The sequence below is a fragment of the Octopus bimaculoides genome, chromosome 9, assembly GCF_046866305.1.
Source record: "Octopus bimaculoides isolate indiv1 chromosome 9, ASM4686630v1, whole genome shotgun sequence".
Lineage (NCBI taxonomy): Eukaryota > Metazoa > Mollusca > Cephalopoda > Octopoda > Octopodidae > Octopus > Octopus bimaculoides.
The window spans coordinates 35,221,531-35,240,037 of NC_142936.1; the positions used below are offsets into that span (position 1 = coordinate 35,221,531).

Below are 18,507 nucleotides of genomic sequence, written 5' to 3' on the forward strand. Positions count from 1 at the left end.
AGTGTGTGGCAGGACATTGATCCCATAATGATGGAAGGCATCCGAAAACAATTAAGTGCAAATGCATTATGTAACAAAATAAAAGAAAGAAAAACCATCCGTTTATTCCAGCGCCTTATAGAGCCACAGTATTAGCTAAAATACACAACACACACATAGGCATTCAACAAACAATTAAAATGGCATGATTATGTTTGGTGGCTTGGGTTGGCTTATTCAGTGGAGAAGTTTGTCAAGTCTTACAATAGTTGCCAGAGAGTTAGGCCAAATGTAATAAAGGCAAATGTTTCATGGCCTATTTCTGGGCCTTGGTAACATGTGCATATGGACTGAACATATGTTCCAAACATTGGTAAGATACTTGTAATTGTAGATGCCTATTCAACATGGATCGAGGCATTCTTGTGTCCTAATCACTCGACTGAGGCAGTAAAAAGCAAGCTGCTGGAGGTCTTTGCTCATTTTGGAGTGCCCACAGCTTTAGAATCAGGCAACGGGCCTGAATTTCTTGCATTAAAGAATATGTTGTCATCAATGGGTTGCAGAAAGATCAAGACACCTACTTACGATCCGGCATCTATAAGGCACTGCTGAAAGAGCCGTACAAATTGTTAAAGCTGCACTGAAGCATTTTGATTCAAAGACAGGGAATTTCTGCAACTACTTGAACAAAATTCTGTTCAACCATCAGAGTACCTTGGGTGTTTGTAAATTATCACCAGCTGAAAAGTTAATGAAAGACCACTGAAGGTTGCTGTAAACCCATTCTTTGAAATAGGTGAGAATGTGATACACAAAATCATGTTCAACAAAGTTGCATCCAAGGCAAAATATGTGATACATACCAGAAAGAATACTGCATGGATTAAGAAGGAGGATCGCCCCTGCAGTCAGTGGCAGTTGAGTAACTGGTCCCACTGAACACACAGGAACCAGAACCAGAATTGAGCACAACACCTGGCACAATGGTTCACGCTGAGTCTGCAAGGTTGTCTGATACTGATGGTGCAACCATATCAAGTCCCCAGGACTAGGCATGACACCAATGCCGAAGTCATAGTGGAGCAGCCTATTATTAACAGTGCTAGCCGTCGAAGATTGAACATGAAAATTGCATCAAGTCCTCAACTGAGGTGAAGCGCAAGAATTGCAGCAGGATGTAAAAAACCAAAACGTTTCAAGGAGGAATAATATGATAGTTGCATTGAGTTGCTGATTTGATGTCCTGATATGTATATAGAACTCTCAAAGGAAAACTCGTGCAACCACATGGAAATATTGAGAGGAGAGACGAACAAGCTGACAGCCATAAAAACTAGGAACAGTACAGTGTAGTTCTCGAAAAGTGAGCTGTGTAACTTGCAGTTACGAACATTCAGCATTTGTCCTATAAGAATAAAAAACAACAACACACACCATGCAATCAATGACAAAAAATGATTGAAATTAGTCATTACTCATTTTACCCCATTTTAGACATCTTTTTTTCGAAACTTGAAAATTATCAAATTAGACATTATTGTAAGAAAAAAATCGACTTGGAATTCAACAGAGAAAAAAGCATTGATTGTTAAGCACCAAAAATTATCCAGATATTTTCTTAGCAACCTCAATTATAATCGAGTCAAAGTTGAGGAAACATTTCTTGCAAAAACAAAAACAAAAAAGGAATTATGTTTCGGACTCTCTCAAATTCAGCAACAACAACTATGCTACACAATTTTTAATCATAAACGATGATGCACTACTTGCAATGGGTAATTGTTCAGTAGTGTGATATTAAAATAAGTAAATAAAAATTCAGGGGGAGATAAGTAGTAAAAGAAGCAAATTACTTTTTACACAGCATAAACACTGGCGATCACCGCCAGAAAGTGAACGAATGTGTTCCTTTTATCCGTGGAATTATGCCTAACCCTAACCCTAACCATACTTAACAATTACCCATATCTGTTCATTGCGGTTCATTTTTTGAGAGAAGTCATATTTTTTCATTTTAATATCATTTTAATTGTTTATTGTTGGGCAGGGGGTATGTCTCAAGACGGTATTATGCATGAGTCTTCCGTCAGTAGTCGAACTACAGTCGTGGGTTGGTATAATTTCTATCGGGAAATACGAGATGTTTGGCTCCAAAAGAATCCCATAGAAATCGGCGGTTTGGATGCTAATGGACAGCCATTAGTTGTAGAAATTGACGGAAGCAAGTTCTGTCATCCTAAGTATCACCGAGGTAAGTGGCGCCCTGGCCATTGGGTATTCGGTGGCATAGAGAGAGTCTCTAAAAAGTGTTTTTTGGTCGAAGTACCTGACCGTACTGAACAAACTTTAACTGCGCTGATACAAAGATGGATTTTACTTGGGACTCACATAGTCAGTGATGGCTGGCGAGCATATAATAACATCGTATCCTGAATGATGGTGCATACACGCACAAGAGATTATACATCAACAAAATTTTGTTGATCCATGCCTAGTTATGCCTCCTTATGCCGAAAACGGGACATCGGACGAATTGTTTGTTTCATATTTGCATGAATTTATATGGCGTAATTCCACGGATAAAAAGAACACATTTGTTCACTTTCTGGCAGCGACCGCTAGTGTTTATTCTGTGTAAAAAGTAAGTTGCTTAACCTTGCAATGTAACGATTTTAAACAGGTAGAGAAAAAATAAAACGAGAAATCAGAAGTTTTTGCTCCGGTTACTAATTCTACCCAACCCCTAAGTGTCACTTGACTATGTTTCGGACTCCGTCAGCTTCAACATCTATGCTGACCAATTTTTGCTCATAAAATTGATGCCACAATACAAAATGATGATGCAATATTTGCAATGTAATGATTTTAAACAGGTAATGAAATATAAACAAGAAATCAGAAATTACTCATTTTACCCCGCTTACTAATTTGTCCTATCCGCACCGAATACAGTTTCGGCTATCTTTTTTTTTTTCTTTTCTTTTTTACTGTCATTTCTCCAATTTTTGGTGGTGGGGGATCTCACGCTAAGAAAAGGATTTAAATAATAAACTGAAATTGCAAACGAAAGATTAAGTAATAAATGAAAGAAATTCTCACCAATAATTTCCTCGGGCGTTGAAGAAGGAAGATTTCCCTGTTGAAGGGAGGTAACTCACTGTTTATTTTGCCATTTATTTAAGAAAGAAATTCATATTTTGTCATATTTTTTTACTCGAAAAGGTGTAATTTCAGTTAAAGAAAGGTTGTAATATGGATCCTTTCGGTTTGGTTGCCAGCGGCTTCAAAAATTAAAGTTTATCGAAAATTTTAAAATCTAACACAATAATACACTTGCCCAAACTGAATTGCTGGAGTTATTTAATTTTTTCCAGAAAAATGTTTTTAAAAAGTTATAGAGGTTTAAAAGTTGATCATTTTCACCCAGTCAAGAAACAGGATCTGGAAGCTGTCATTTTGTGCATGACAGCACATTTTGTCAATATCCTGAAAATAGCACGTGTTGTCAATATTTGTAAACAACACGTATTATGTCTCCGGTAATTTTCTTACATGTAAATCAATCTTTATGTTAATTTTGAAAATTTATCCAAAAAATCTTATTTAACTGTTGTTTTTAGCACACCTCACAACCACCTCAATGCTCGGTGACAAAAAGAAACCATAATAGAAGCAAAGTTACTGGAGCTTGCTGCCATAATAACAGAAGACAGCGTCAAGTTTGTCAACAGGTGCTTCTTCGCAGATAAAAGGGATCGTTCTGATTTGACGGGCAACACTTTTCATTTATGTTTTATGTAGTGTTTTTGGTACCGGAATACTTTCAAACTTCGTATACTTGTATATTTTGTGTTATAGAACAGATAAAAAATTTTGTATTCGAAGTTATTTCATGTAAAAAATTGTCGTATTTCGGTAATTTCAACCAATCACTGACGTCTATTGAGGTGAAAACAATTACTGCCGTAGAATGTAAACAACGGTGTCATGGGATCTTTTCCCTTGAATAAAATTAGTGCCGTTGTTTGTCAACAACAACTATCCGTGTTACTCTTATTTATGACATCATTCGTGCCTTTGTACTGGTTTTAGCTTTAGGGTTTTAGGGTTAAGGTTCGGGTTTTAGAGTTAGGGTTAGTTTTAGGATTACGGTTAGGGTTATAATTATTTTTGCCATAACCTCACTCATAACCCTAACCCTAACCCCCTATAACTCATAACCATAACCCCAACCCTAACCCTAACTCTAAAACCCAAACCCTAACCCTAAACCCTTACTAGGGAATAATGATATAATTAAACTGGGAATAACACTCTTGACACCGGCAAAAATTATTGTTTATAAAAAGAGCAGTAACTGTATTCAGCTGAATAGACGTCAGTGATTGGTTGGAATTACAGAAATTCGACAACTTTAACATGAAATAACTTGCAATATATAAATTTTTGTTAAGAAAGCTAAGAGAAAAAGATGACACATTCTACCAGTATCCCAAGTTTGAAAGTGTTTCGTTAAGAAAACAAGTGTTGCCTGTCAAATCAGAAAGATCCGATAAAAGACTTTTCAAAGACTTACTATGGCAACAGGCAAAAAGAGTTCTTATGATCAGCTTCTTACTATCAAAATAGCCATGAATATGTCTGTGGCTTATGATTGGCAAAAATTACTTTCACGTCATTTAGCCTACGAAAATGTATTATTACACTGAATAGGAAATCAATTTGATCAGAAAACTGACACTGGCAATCAAACAGAAAAGATCTTAGACTGCCCTTTGTGACGATCTTTCAACATATACATAAATACAGAACACCCACACACATACATGCACATTAACACACACACTCACACAGACGTTCACCCACTAGCTCCCTCTTCCACTTCGACAGGTCAAACAAAACAAGCATGCACACACGTACACAAGAGTGTTTACAGTTGACAAGACAACGGAAAATGAAAATAATGGCAGTTCTTTGACAACTCTGAGATTCAAAACAAAGCAATGCCGACTATTATAGGGGATAACATACCGATTTTACTTTTCCTGTGGACTTTCTGTCAATAACACTATATTACAAGATTTTGCAAAAGTTTTGTTTATCCTAATTTTTTAAGTGTATATTATGCAAATTTTAGCGCTGATTCTGAAAATAGTCTTACTTTTTTTCTATCAACTGTTGCTGGGATATATCAAAGTACACTATTAACAAATGTAATGTTTAGAACAGTGTTTCCCAACGTGAGCACTGGAACTTTGTATTTCATTTGGTGTGGGGGGGGGGTGAATATACTCAGGTGGGCATTTGGAGCAAATGCAGAATCGCACCTCTCCTTGAAAAATTTTTTGGATCTTCTCCTTTTGATCGGCAGATCAATAAATTAATTTTTTTAACTAAACACTTTCAAACTTCGGATACTGGTAGAATGTATCATATGGAACATCTTTTACTCTTAGCATTGTTAGGAAAAGTTTGTATTTTCGAAGTTATTTCGTGTTAAAGTTGTTGTATTTGGGTAATTTCAACCAATCAATGACATCTATTGAGCTTAATAAAGTTACTGCTGTTGTTTGTCAACAACTTCTGGCAGTGTATTTTTCATTTGTCACTGTTATTTATGACATATTTCATCTCAGTTACGTTCGTATGAATAAACAAGTGTATCTAAAGCACCCCTACTTCATGATACTGCCATAATCATTCGTGCATTTCTACTGCTTTTAGGGTTTTTTTCCTGTTTTTCAGCTACTATTTTCAGAAAGACTTCCTCCTGTCCCCCCATTTTCTCACAAATTATTGTTTCTGTTTTAATTTTTTTTTTTTTTTTTTTTTTTTAAAAAAACAGCTTTTCGGATACGGAGATTCCAGAAAATTGCCAAAATTCAGAATTTTGAAATTTTTTGCCCACCCCCTACCCTCTTCCCTCTAATTTCTTCATTTTTCACTTTTTTCCGTAACCCTAAAACCCTAACCCCCTAACCCTAAAGCTAAAACCAGTACAAACGCACGAACGATGTCATAAATAACAGTGACAAACGAAATATACACCGCCGATAGTTATTGTTGACAAACAACAGCAGTAATTTTATTCAGCTGAATGCACGTCATCATTGATTGGCTGAAATTATCGAAATACGACAACTTTAACACAAAATAACTTCGTGAATAGAAACTTTTCTCAACAACGCTAAGAGTAAAAGATGTTTTATATGACACATTCTACCAGTATATGAAGTTTCAAAGTGTTTAGTTGAAGGAAATTAATTAATTGAGCTGCCCGTGAAAAGGAAAAGATCCAATTTTTTTCAGATTCCAATGTTTTAGATGTCGGAGATTACGAATATACAAAAAAAGAAAATTTTCATATCACCCCCACCCACCCCCATTTTAAATTTCTGATTTTGTTTACTTTAAAGAGATTGTAGCAAATTGATGAACAAATGCAAATCGAAATGAAATATAGACAAAAACATTCAAGTGAAAAGAATTTGCATTTTACTTGTGCTTGCCTTAAATAAACGTAAATAATAATTAAATGTAAATTAAATATACACCATTTTATAAGAAACAAACATTAATGTTTAATAATTCATGTGTAGCGTACACTCGTGGACAGATGTAAAGGACATGGACCCTTTCGTTTTCTTTTTTTTTTTTTTTTCCTTGCTACAGAAACCCTCTTTTTTGACTATGGAGATTCTGAATCTGCAACAAAAAAGAAATTGGCATTTCAAAATTTTAAACACCCCCACCCCCATTTTTAAAACTTTTTTTAGAATTTTTTTTTATGAAATACGTAGAAAAATACAGAGATTATAATTCTGAAAAAAAAATTTTCTAAAATTTCAATTTTTCAAAAAAAAATAATAATGAATAGTATCTAAACAGAAAACTCGACATGCTAGAAATAGCAGCTAAACGGCAAATTGCGTTTTCAAAATTTTAATTTCCCCCACCCCTTTTTTTCTTTGCCAGAGGGGTGGAGAGGGGGAAAATGAAAATTTTGAAAACGTGTTTTGGGGCTTTTCAAAATCTTCATTTTTTAAGTACACTCCAACTGGAAAGTCCAACAAGCTAGAAACAATAGCCAAACCGAAGATGCACTTTCTAAATACGAATTACCAAAAAAGAAAAAAATTATCAGAACAAGAAAGCATCCGAACATAAAACACTCTTTTATTCTGGTATATACAAAATGTACAGCTCGGGACAATCAGTAACCATGTCTGGTGTAAAAGCAGCAAATCTGGAGTTAACCATTCTTATAAAGTCAATAATACAACTTGGAACATTCAGAAGACAGGTCTGGTATAAAAGCAGCAAAGACAACTTCACAGGTACTCCAGTAAGAATCAGAGCTGGTCAAATTCCAAGCATCTGGGACAGGAGCGTAGGCGAACTGCTAAAAAAAACACGTCTGCAAGGTTCAGCAAGAGAACTTTTTTCCCGCCAGTTTTCCACGCATGTGCATGAGAGAACTTCCAGCAGGCCTTCCAGAAGATTCCAACCTAGTGCATGCATGCTGAAGACTCAAGATGACGTCACTACATGTGCACATAGCTGAATTGCATAAAAAGTAAGCAGCACAAAAGTTAATGAGATTTGTGAAACTGGCGTTTTGCGTCCAAAATATCAACATTTGCTTTATGATTGCTGCAGCCAACCATAAGAATTGCTTTCAAATGTTCATCAGTGAGCCTTTTTCGATGTATTAACTTAACACACTTCACTTTTGAAAAAGTTTGCTCACAAACATAAGTTGTTCCAAAAACTGATGCCATACCTGAGGAAAATTTTTTCAATTTTGAAAACTCATCAGCAGGCAAGCAGCGATAAAATTCAATGAGTTTTCCTTCTCTGTGCTTCTCTTTCAACAAGGTATTAGCTTGCATATCAATAAGCTCTAGTTGTAATTCAATTAGCATGTTATGAAGATAACAGCCAAAGGGATTCTCAAACAAAAGAATTTCATTCTCAATTATGTCAAGTTCTGAAAATCTTCGAGAAAAATGCTTATTTAAGACCTGAATAAATTTTCTGAAACTCGAGGTTAACATATTCCACATTTTCTGTGAAAAACTCTTGAAAACACTGAAAATGAGAGAAGTTTCCTCCTTTAAGTTGTGCTTCAAACAATGATAGCTTTCCCCGAAAAGCTGTAATAATTCTGTAGAGATCACAGACAAAGTTATTCTTTCCTTGCAGTTTTAAATTCAATTCATTCATATGAGAAGGGACATCAACTAAAAATGACAACTTTGATAACCATGAAAATATCCTCTCCAGTTGTTCCATGTATACCGCAAACGAATGTCATTTATTCTATAATCTCAAAGTTGCAATTAACACCATGAATGAACACAAGAAGTTGTGACATACTGGAGAGATCAGTAGACTCATCCATTGCAAGAGAATACCACAAAATTTCTTAGCTTTCTCATGTATCTGTAACTGTATATTCTCTCCAAGTTCTTCTATTGTCCACACAACTGAATTTGCTGAAAGGCTGATACAACCAAACATGTTAGCTTTTTCAGGACACAAGTCATTTACTGTTTCCATCATGCACTCTTTTATAACGTTTCCATCAGTAAATGGTTTTCCTCACTCTGCCAACTTATTCATGAGTGATAGATTCATTTTCAACAAACTTTTTTGTAAAGAAATTCCTTTCATAGATCTAAATTTCTCAGACCGCAATTTTCTAGAATATTTAGAATGTGCTGAGAGGTGTTTTGCTTCGTAGTGACGACAAATATTGTACTCTTTCATAACAGCAACACTTCCATTGCTTATCAGGCAACTAGCTTTCTGGTAGTTTGTTTCCCCAAAGAAGTACTTTTCTCCCCATTCTTTATTGAAAATGCAACATAGGTTGGCAAGAGTACCCATTCCTCACTTCTCAGTAGCATCGTGGAGTGCTTTTTGCCTCCGCTATTGAGGCAAATTGCACTTCCACTGTGCCGAATCATCTTCCTCTACAGAAGAATTTTATCATTATCATCATCATCATCATCATCGTTTAACGTCCGCTTTCCATGCTAGCATGGGTTGGACGATTGACTGAGGACTGGTGAAACTGGATGGCAACACCAGGCTCCAATCTAATTTGGCAGAGTTTCTACAGCTGGATGCCCTTCCTAACGCCAACCACTCAGAGAGTGTAGTGGGTGCTTTTACGTTGTCACCCGCACGAGGGCCAGTCAGGCGGTACTGGCAACGGCCACACTCAAAATGGTGCATCCCATGTGCCACCCACACAAGAGCCAGTCCAGGGGCACTGGCAACGATCTCACTTGGCTTGCCTGGTCTTCTCATGCACAGCACATTTCCAAAGGTCTCAGTCAGTAGTCATCGCCTCGGTGAGGCCCAATGTTCGAGGGTCTTGCCTCACCACCTCAGCCCAGGTCTTCTTGGGCCTACCTCTTCAACGGGTTCCCTCAACTGTTAGGGTGTGGCACTTTTTCACGCAACTATCCTCATCCATTATCACCACATGTCCATACCAGCGCAATCGTCTCTCTTGCACACCACAACTGATGCTTCTTATGTTCAGCTTTTCTCTCAAGATACTTACACTCTGATGGGTATGCACACTGACATTACACATCCAGCGGAGCATACTGGCTTCATTCCTTGCGAGCTTACGCATGTCCTCAGCAGTCACAGCCCATGTTTCACTGCCATGTAGCATGGCTGTTCGTACACATGCGTCATACAGTTTGCCTTTTACTCTGAGTGAGAGTCCCTTTGTCGCCAGTAGAGGTAAGAGCTCTCTAAACTTTGCCCAGGCTATTCTTATTCTAGCAGCTACACTTTCAGCGCACCCACCCCCACTACTAACTTGGTCACCCAGATAGCGGAAGCTATCGACTACCTCTAGTTTTTCTCCCTGGAATGAGATAGAAGTTGTTTCCTGTTTGTTTACAGTGTTTATTGCACCTGAACATCTGCCACATACAAAAACTAACTTCGTAGTTAATCTGCCTTTGATATTGCTGCACCTCTTATGTGTCCATAGCTTGCACTGGGTACATCTTACTACCTACTCCTTTTCTACATACTGAGCAGGGCCATCTACCTGAAGGTGTTTGTGTTTTATCTACCTTCCTACTTATTAGGATTTTGGTTTTTGCTAGGTTGACTCTAAGGCCCTTCGATTCTAGTCCTTGCTTCTACACCTGAAACTTCTCCTCTAGTTCTGATAGTGACTCCGCAATTAGTGCAAGGTCATCAGCATAGAGGAGCTCCCAAGGGCAACCTGTCTTGAATTCCTCTGTGATCGCCTGGAGGACTATGATAAATAGGAGGAGGCTGAGGACGGAACCTTAGTGGACCCCTACCTCTACCCGGAATTCATTCCTGTACTCATTTCCAACCCTCACCTTACTGGCAGCATCTCTGTACATGGCTCGCACAGCTCTCACTAACCATTCTTCTATCCCAAGTTTCCTCATTGACCACCAGATAAGGGATCGGGGGACCCTGTCAAAGGCTTTCTCCATGTCAACGAAGGCCAGGTACAGAGGTTTATCCTTGGCTAGGTATTTCTCCTGCAGCTGTCTCACTAGAAATATGGCATCAGTGGTGCTTTTACCTGGCACGAACCCAAACTGCATCTCATCTAAATTGATTCGCTCTCCGTAACTTTCATAACCTGATCTAACAGCTTGATGCCTCTGTAATTATTTGTATCTAAAGCGTCACCTTTACCTCTATAGCAGTTGACTATGGTGCTGCTACACCAGTCATTGGGTATGACTCCTTCGTGTATCACCTGGTTCGTAATACGGGTGACTAGGCTGTAGCCAACACTGCCAGATATTTTGAGCATCTCTGCAGTGATTCCTGATGGGCCGGGGGCTTTCCCGGTCTTCATACTCTTAATTGCTTTATCTACCCTGGTACTGTCAACTCGGATAGCTGGTCCCTTTGTTGGGTCGACATACGGCAGGCTCTCTTTCTCCCATTCATTCTCTTTATTAAGCAATCTATTGTAGTGGCATCTCCAGACCTCTTTCTTTGCAGCCTCATTTAGTGCAAGCGTACCATCATCCATGCGAACACATTTCTCTCCTACGACATCACTATTCTCTCTCCTACACTGTCTTGCAACACGAAATACCTCGAGTCTTTGGTCCTCACGGCGCAGAACATTGGCAAATCTTTTCTTATCTGCTTCCCCTCTGGCTAAATAAACCTGTCGCCTAGCCTCCCTTCTGGCAGATTGGTACAATTCCCTGCTACCACTGTTCTTCCAGTCCGTCCAAGCTTGTTTCTTTTGTCTAATAGCCCCGTCTACCTCCTTGTTCCACCACCACGTTACTCTGGGTCGAGAGGGGACTTTACACCAGCCACAGATCTGGTCGGTGGCTCTCAACAGGTTGTCCCGCAGAAATCTCCAATTGTCTTCCACGTTGTATGATGCTATATCCCCTTCTATTTCGTCAAATGCTTCAAGTAACTTGTCTCTTTATGTCCTTCTCAATTTCTTTTAGGCATTCTTCTATGGCCTCCTCACTCACCATCTTGATTTTTTGTACTTTTAACAGATAGCATTCTGTATACCACCATTTTTCTATTTTTCATATCAGTGACATCTTCAGGATAGGGTCAACTTCAGCCTTGACCTCTCCTGCTGTATTAATTTACTGCTCTTCTTCAGTACTTCCATATCCATCATTACCTCCTCAACTTCCAGCAGGTTAACAGTGGCTGTACCACTTCCATGGCTTGCTACAGTAGTGTAGCTCCCGGCTTGAGCCTGCTCGGGTGCCTACACTACTTCCATAGTATTTGCACTATTTTCACCCATAAATGGGGGAGAAAACAAAACAAGGCAAACAGTACAACAATAAGTCAAAAATTTCAACAGTAGGTAAACCCGTTAGGGAGAACCCTCAACAAAAGACAACATGACTTATCTGAAACAGAATCACAAGTGATTTAACAGAGATTCAGGTGCATACGACACTGTTGTAGCTTTGAGGACTGACACTGCTTTCTTCATTGCTTTTCCAACTTCCTATATGGCTGAATGTGGGTTCACCACAGTTACACAGCTTCTTACTAAACAAAGAAACTGCCTGCAAATTACAAAACGAGATCTACAATTACTTCTAAGCAGCATGGAACTCTAGGTTTGAAAACAATTTTTTAGATTCATTTATTTTTCGTTTGAGTAATAGAAAAAGATTTTTAAAATGATCCCATGTATCATGGTGAGAGAAACAAATTCATAAATACGGTGTTGAATATGGTTTCACTATGGAAAAAAATGTTAATCGTCATTTAGCTGTTGTTTTTAGCACATCTCCACTGTAGGGATCTTTTTTAAAACCTTTTTCTATTTCTCAAATGAAAAATAAATGAATCTAAAAATTTTTTTTCAAACCTAGAATTCCATGCCGCTTAGAAGCAATTGTAGATGTCGTTTTGTAAAAAAATAATTTATGAATTTCTTTCTCTTCAAAAGTCCTCTCCCCACCTCCTCAGAAAAATTTTCCCCACGAATTTCTTTATGATCGTAATCTATGCCATTTGAAAGGTATTTATATGAAATTTCATTAAAAGATATACATTTTCCTAAAAGCTTCTTGACCACATAGCACCGCTAGGCTCTCTATCCCACTTACATGTACCCACTTGTGGAAACACCTCCAGCTGCTTCAAACAAATAAGGCCACCAGCTCTGACAAGGCCCCTTCCATTACACTTAAACAATGTGCCCCAGAACGTGTTCCTACACCCTCCAAACTCTTTAATATCTCACTCACAGCAGGGATATTCTCCAACATTTAGAGGCACACTCCAATGTGTGCAGTTTCAAAGGAAGGCAACTATTAACATCTCTAACATCACTAAGGTAGTGGAGATAGCCATCAGCAGACATTCTCTAGCAATTTGGATCTCTCTCTCTCTCTCTTTTCTGCAAAACCAGAACTGCTGCTGACCTACTCTCTTATGTCACTCACCAGTGAGCTCTCTTTTTAGAGAAGTTTGGTAAAAGCAGTGTTATTCTAGACATCAGCAAAGCCATGAATAGCAAGCAAATCTCTAATCAAAACTTCATATCTACAAACTCTGCTCATGTCTTGGATCAATAGCTTGTTATCTGACTGCTCTATCATAGCACATGTTGAGGGAATTCTTTCTGCCCCACTCTCATTCAACTGTGGTATTCTCCATGGTTTCTTATATCAATGATCTCTTCCAACAACTATTTAGCATCCACATACATCAAATGGCAAATGCCATTAATGGAGAGCTTGGGAGAATGCTCCAGTAGGGCCATATCAACCATGTCTCTCTTAGCAGCAAAACTCAGCTACTCTAAACAGGAGTGGTACTTAACTAGAACTCTTGAATATAATATCAGCTAGAGCTCTCGGAGTTACTCAATTTGGAAGGGCATTCAGCTGTAAAAATCCTGCTAAAACATTCATAGAAGTTTGGTGCAGGCTTCTGCCTGGCTGGCTCCTGTCAAACTATCCCACCCACACCAGCATGGAAGACAGATGTCAAACAATGATGATGATGCTATATATATATATATATATATATATATATATTTATACATATATAGGCACAGGCATGGCTGTGGTAAGAAGCAAACTTCCCAACCACATGATTCTGCATTCAGTCCCACTGCATGGCAAATGTCTTCTACTATAGCCTCAGGTTGACTAAAGCCTTGTGAAGGGAAACTGAAAGAAGCTCATCATATGCATATGTGTGTCTTTATATCTGTCTTTGTCCCCCATTCTCTGCTTGACACCTGGTGTTGGTGTGCTTACATTCCCAAGAGACTGATAAAATAAGTACTAGGCATAAAAAAAAAACAAGTCCTGGGGGTCGATTTGTTCAACTAAAACCCTTCGAGGTGGTGCCCCATCATGGTTGCAGTCAAAATGACTGAGACAAGTAAAAGATATATGCACATACATATGTATGCATTTAAGTGTGTATATATATATATATAAATATTTATATAAAGTTGTATATATATATATGATGATATACTCATGTGGGTGGGGTGAGCAGTGTTATTGTGTTCAGGACCTGATTTATAGGAGCGAAGGGGGAAATTGCCCCAGGTCCCCTTGGTAACCAGAGCCCCTGTTATGAAGGGTATAGCGCACTCAATACAGGGTGGTCCCACCTCCCAGGAAACTTGCATGAAGATGCTCTCTTTCAATATACAAACATATCTTATGTAATGGATTCTCTTTTTTGATAAATAATCTTAGATTTCTCCACGTTAGCAACACCAATTTATTCAATTAAAAAACAGTTTGTTACCCAGTACCAAAATCAGTTACAATTCCCAAGAGAAATGTAACTGATTCTGTATGTATGCATGCATGCATTTATCTGTAAGTGTGTGTGAGAGAAAGAGAGACAGACAGAGAGTATGAATGTATTTAAATATAGAGATAAAGAGATTTATACAAAGAAGTTATTTATTGTCTCTAGTTCAAATTCTTTCTTTCAACACATAACTGGAAAATGATCTTGGATTGACCACATGCAATTAAAGACATGCACAAACATACACACACACACACACACAAACAAAAACACGCGCACACATATATTGCTACTTCTAAACTTCCTTATTTCAGTGAGGCATTAAAAACTTTGATCTTATTTTATGAAAGAAGTAAGTAAGGAATATGTAACCAAATTTAAATTTTGGATTTAGTTCTAATTATAAAATGACTAAACAGAACAGGTGGATACACATGGATGGAAGAGCTGCTGAAGAGGTTACAGATGTGTGACAAAAGATTTCCAGGTAATAGACAGGAGATAAAATAAGAACAATAATAAACAAGTGAAGAATGAATATATAGTGCATGTGTTTATTTGGTAAGAAAAAAAAATGACCATCCCAGAATACAACAATACTTGTTTCAACACATGGTTTCACATTAGGAAACTTGCAAAACAAATTCATAAATATATTTGTGCTTGTGCATCTTTAATTGCAAACAGTCTATCCAAGGTCACTGCTCAGTCATGCATTGAAAAGAATTTGAAGTAGAGACAATAACTTCTCTCTATCAATCTCTCTATATATTCATACTCTCTTTCACATACATACACACACACACACAGATACATACATACATTTTTAGGAGTGTTGTTGTTTTCCTTTTGTCTGTCATTGTCCCAAAAGCAGCTACAATTAATTTCCAAGGGAATTGTAGCTGCTTTAGGAGTGGGTGGCAAACTGTTTTTTAATTGAATGAATTGGTGTCAAAAAAAAAGAGGATCTATTACATTTTTAAAGATATGTTTGTTTATTGAAAGAGAGCCTCTGCATGCAAGATTGCTGGGAAGTGAGGCCTCCCTTTATTGAGTGCTGCATATTCTTCATAGCAGGGGTGCCCAATATCTATCAGGAGCCTATGGTAATTGCCCCCTTCGACTCCTTGTAAATCCGACCCTGGGGACACCTTTTCTTCACTTCTACTGTAGCTAAATAAACCTGATGTCTAGCTTCCCTTTTAGCTTTCTGATATGATTCTTTGCTACCCTCTCTTTTCCATTTTTTTCAAACCTGTCTCTTCTCTTATGGCCCTGTCAACATCACTGTTCCACCACCACACCACCCTTGGTCTGGCAGAGGCTTTGCTCCAACCAGTTGCCCTTAGTAAATTGTCCTCCTTACACACACACACACACCAATCTTTATCAATTAACAAAAGGAATGTATAAATAATCAAATGGAAACACATTTTGCATACATTCAACATTTTATTCACCATAAGATTAAAAATCACAATGCTTAAATCACCAAAATAATTCTGTTGTACATTTGAAACTGTCTTAAGAAATAATTAAATATTCTAGACATTAAAATCATTTTGATTGGATCAAAATAAATAAATTGAGAATAGGATTACTTGAGTTTAATACAGAAATGAAATTGATTATATCTCTTGATAGTATAGCAAAGATATGTTATTGTGTCATATTTTCTTGGTCAACACTAAGTATGGCTAGTTTTCTGTCATAATCTTGCTAGATAGGTTTTAAATTTAAATTTTAAAAGAATAAGTAGTAAAACTTTGAGAGGTAAAAAAACCCAGATTCACACCAAGTTTTTTTAACATAAAATAGTTTGATCACACCTCCTAATTCACAGCCAACCTGAAGGCCTTCAGTTTGAACTAAACATATAATTTTCTTTAATTTCTGTTCATATCTATTTTTACAGGCTAATAATCTATGTTGGATGATTTCTGCAAATTTATATATTTGATATTTGTACATTGTTGGAGGTTACTGTTGAATATCTGTCTAATCACCACCCATTAGCAATGGGACCTATATGCTATTGAGGCACATTAAGGCAAGCTGAGTTATGTATCATGCCCAGGGACAAACACATTGGTCTATAAATAACATTTTATCTTGTGACCATATGGTTAGTAGATTATCTCACGTCTATGCAGTCAGTAGGTTATCAAGTTGAATTTGTAACCATTGTACTTTGTACTTCTTAAACAATGAAAGGTAAATGAAATATGAAATAACTGGATAAAAATACTGTAAATACATATGTATATACTATTTAAACCTATTTATTAGTTAATTATGGCTTGAAAACAAAGGAAAAACAAATGTAAAAACATGAAAATTTCTTTATAAATTGAGAAATAAGGAACGAATTTACCTTATAGCTAAAAGGAGGTTCGCAAAAACAGAAAATGAATTTATAATAAAGAACACAGAACATTGGTAAAGTATGATGATTCAACAAATAAAATGATGAAAATAACGAAAAAAAAATTCAACATTGAGTTTAATGGTTCAATACTCTGAATATTGAAGAATTTAGGAAGCCACTTCATTTCCAGTTCTCCTTAACCTAAAAATTAATAATGGTTTTAGCAAAGGCCTGCAATTTTAGGGGAAAGGGGTGTTGGTTATATCAACTCCAGTACTTGAATTGGACTCTATTTTACGAACTCCAAAAGGATGTAAGGCAAAAACTGACCTCAGCAGGATTTGAATGCAGAAATGTAAAGAACCATAAGAAATGCTGCAAAGCATTTTGTCTGATGCTTTAATATTCTGCCAGCTCACCACCTTATACTAAAAATGAATAAAGTTTGAAGAAAACATAACATACACAGATATTTTTTTTTATCAGAGGTGGCTTTTGTATTAATAAGCCAAAAGAGCAGTGAGTTTATACAAAACTAATTTAATTTTATTCTTTTATATATAAAGTTGTTCTGGATTTCACTTCATCTTTTTGATCATTTTGATAGTTGATATATAATGGGGCTGATTTAAAACTGCAAACTGGTAATGAACCTTACAAACATATGAGAAGATGAGCAACATGTATATGCACATATAAACAGAAATGAAAAACAAATAAAAACAATAATTCATTTCCATTTACTTTTCTAGAATCTTTAATCTTAAAAATTTTCCAAACTAACATACAAAAAAACAAAAGCAAAAAACCCCCAAAAACAAGAAGTTGAAAATAAAAGAAAGAAATATAGGGTAGAGATGAAGACTAACGCTGGTAAAAGAATATCTAGCTTTAATTGTTCTTTATATTGGTAACATTTCAAAATAGAAATTGTTTACTGAGGGAAAACATATATTCTCAATAACAAAAAGAAAAAAACAATTTTTGAATCCAAATGCAAATGGTCAGGGAGAAGTGAGGTAAAAGAGTAATGAAAGTAGTTTTATGTTTGTATGTCTGTCAGTCAGTCTTTGTTATGTGTGTCTGTCTGACCTTGTAATGTTTGCATGTCCATCTGTCTGCCTGGTCGTTTCTCTTCATTATGTTATTTATGTCCACGTGTTTGTCCTTGCTTTGTGTGTGTGTGTGTGTGTGTGTGTGTGTGTGTGTGTGTGTGTGTGTGTTTGTATGTTTGTTTGTCTTTATGTTTCCATGTCCATCTTTCTGTATGTCTGTCCTTTCTCCTTGTTATGTTTGTACAATTAAAACATCACAGTGGCATCACAGTGTGTCCTTGGGCAAGATATATCACTCTATCAAGAAGAGCTAAAACTCAACAGTTCCCAACTTCAGTTTATGTAAATATATAAAATTTCAGAATGATCCAAATTACACTAGCATGGGCAAAAAGTAAAACAAACTAGAAGAGGAAAACTTATATTGAATTATAATTTCTACAAGAAAATAAGGAATTTATATAAAATTTTGCAATGATGCAACAATTGAGATTCTTGCCATTTCAAGTCAGCACAGAATTTTCTAAAGATTATAAACATTTATGATTCTATTTTTATTTATCTATTTTTTTTATATTCTTATTAAGTTAAACAACAATTCACTGATATTTGAAACAACCATGAAAGAATACTATTTTCTTTTAAATAGTAGGAAAAAATCTTTATCTAACAGAAAAGATGTATTTCTAATATAGGTATACTATATAACTACTCACATACACAGTTAACAGACTGGTAAAATATTCAGAGCTATTCAGTGCATTTTCATTTTTATTTTACCTTTGGTAAAAT

The 18,507-nt window shown here is 36.6% G+C and overlaps 1 protein-coding gene across 3 annotated transcripts in view; it reads right to left on the reverse strand.

Annotated features, from left to right (window-relative positions):
• LOC106877133 (uncharacterized) overlaps window positions 1-3,744 on the reverse strand; it is a 50,916-nt gene extending 47,172 nt beyond the window's left edge. Inside the window, exon 1 of one of the 3 annotated variants that reach the window (XM_014925937.3) lies at window positions 3,082-3,744. The gene's annotated coding sequence lies outside the window, so the exon portion shown is untranslated. Of the gene's footprint in view, window positions 1-2,897 lie in introns of all 3 variants that reach the window. The other 2 variants (XM_014925938.3, XM_014925936.3) reach the window with 2 other exon arrangements.
• Between the last annotated feature and the right edge of the window lie 14,763 nt (window positions 3,745-18,507).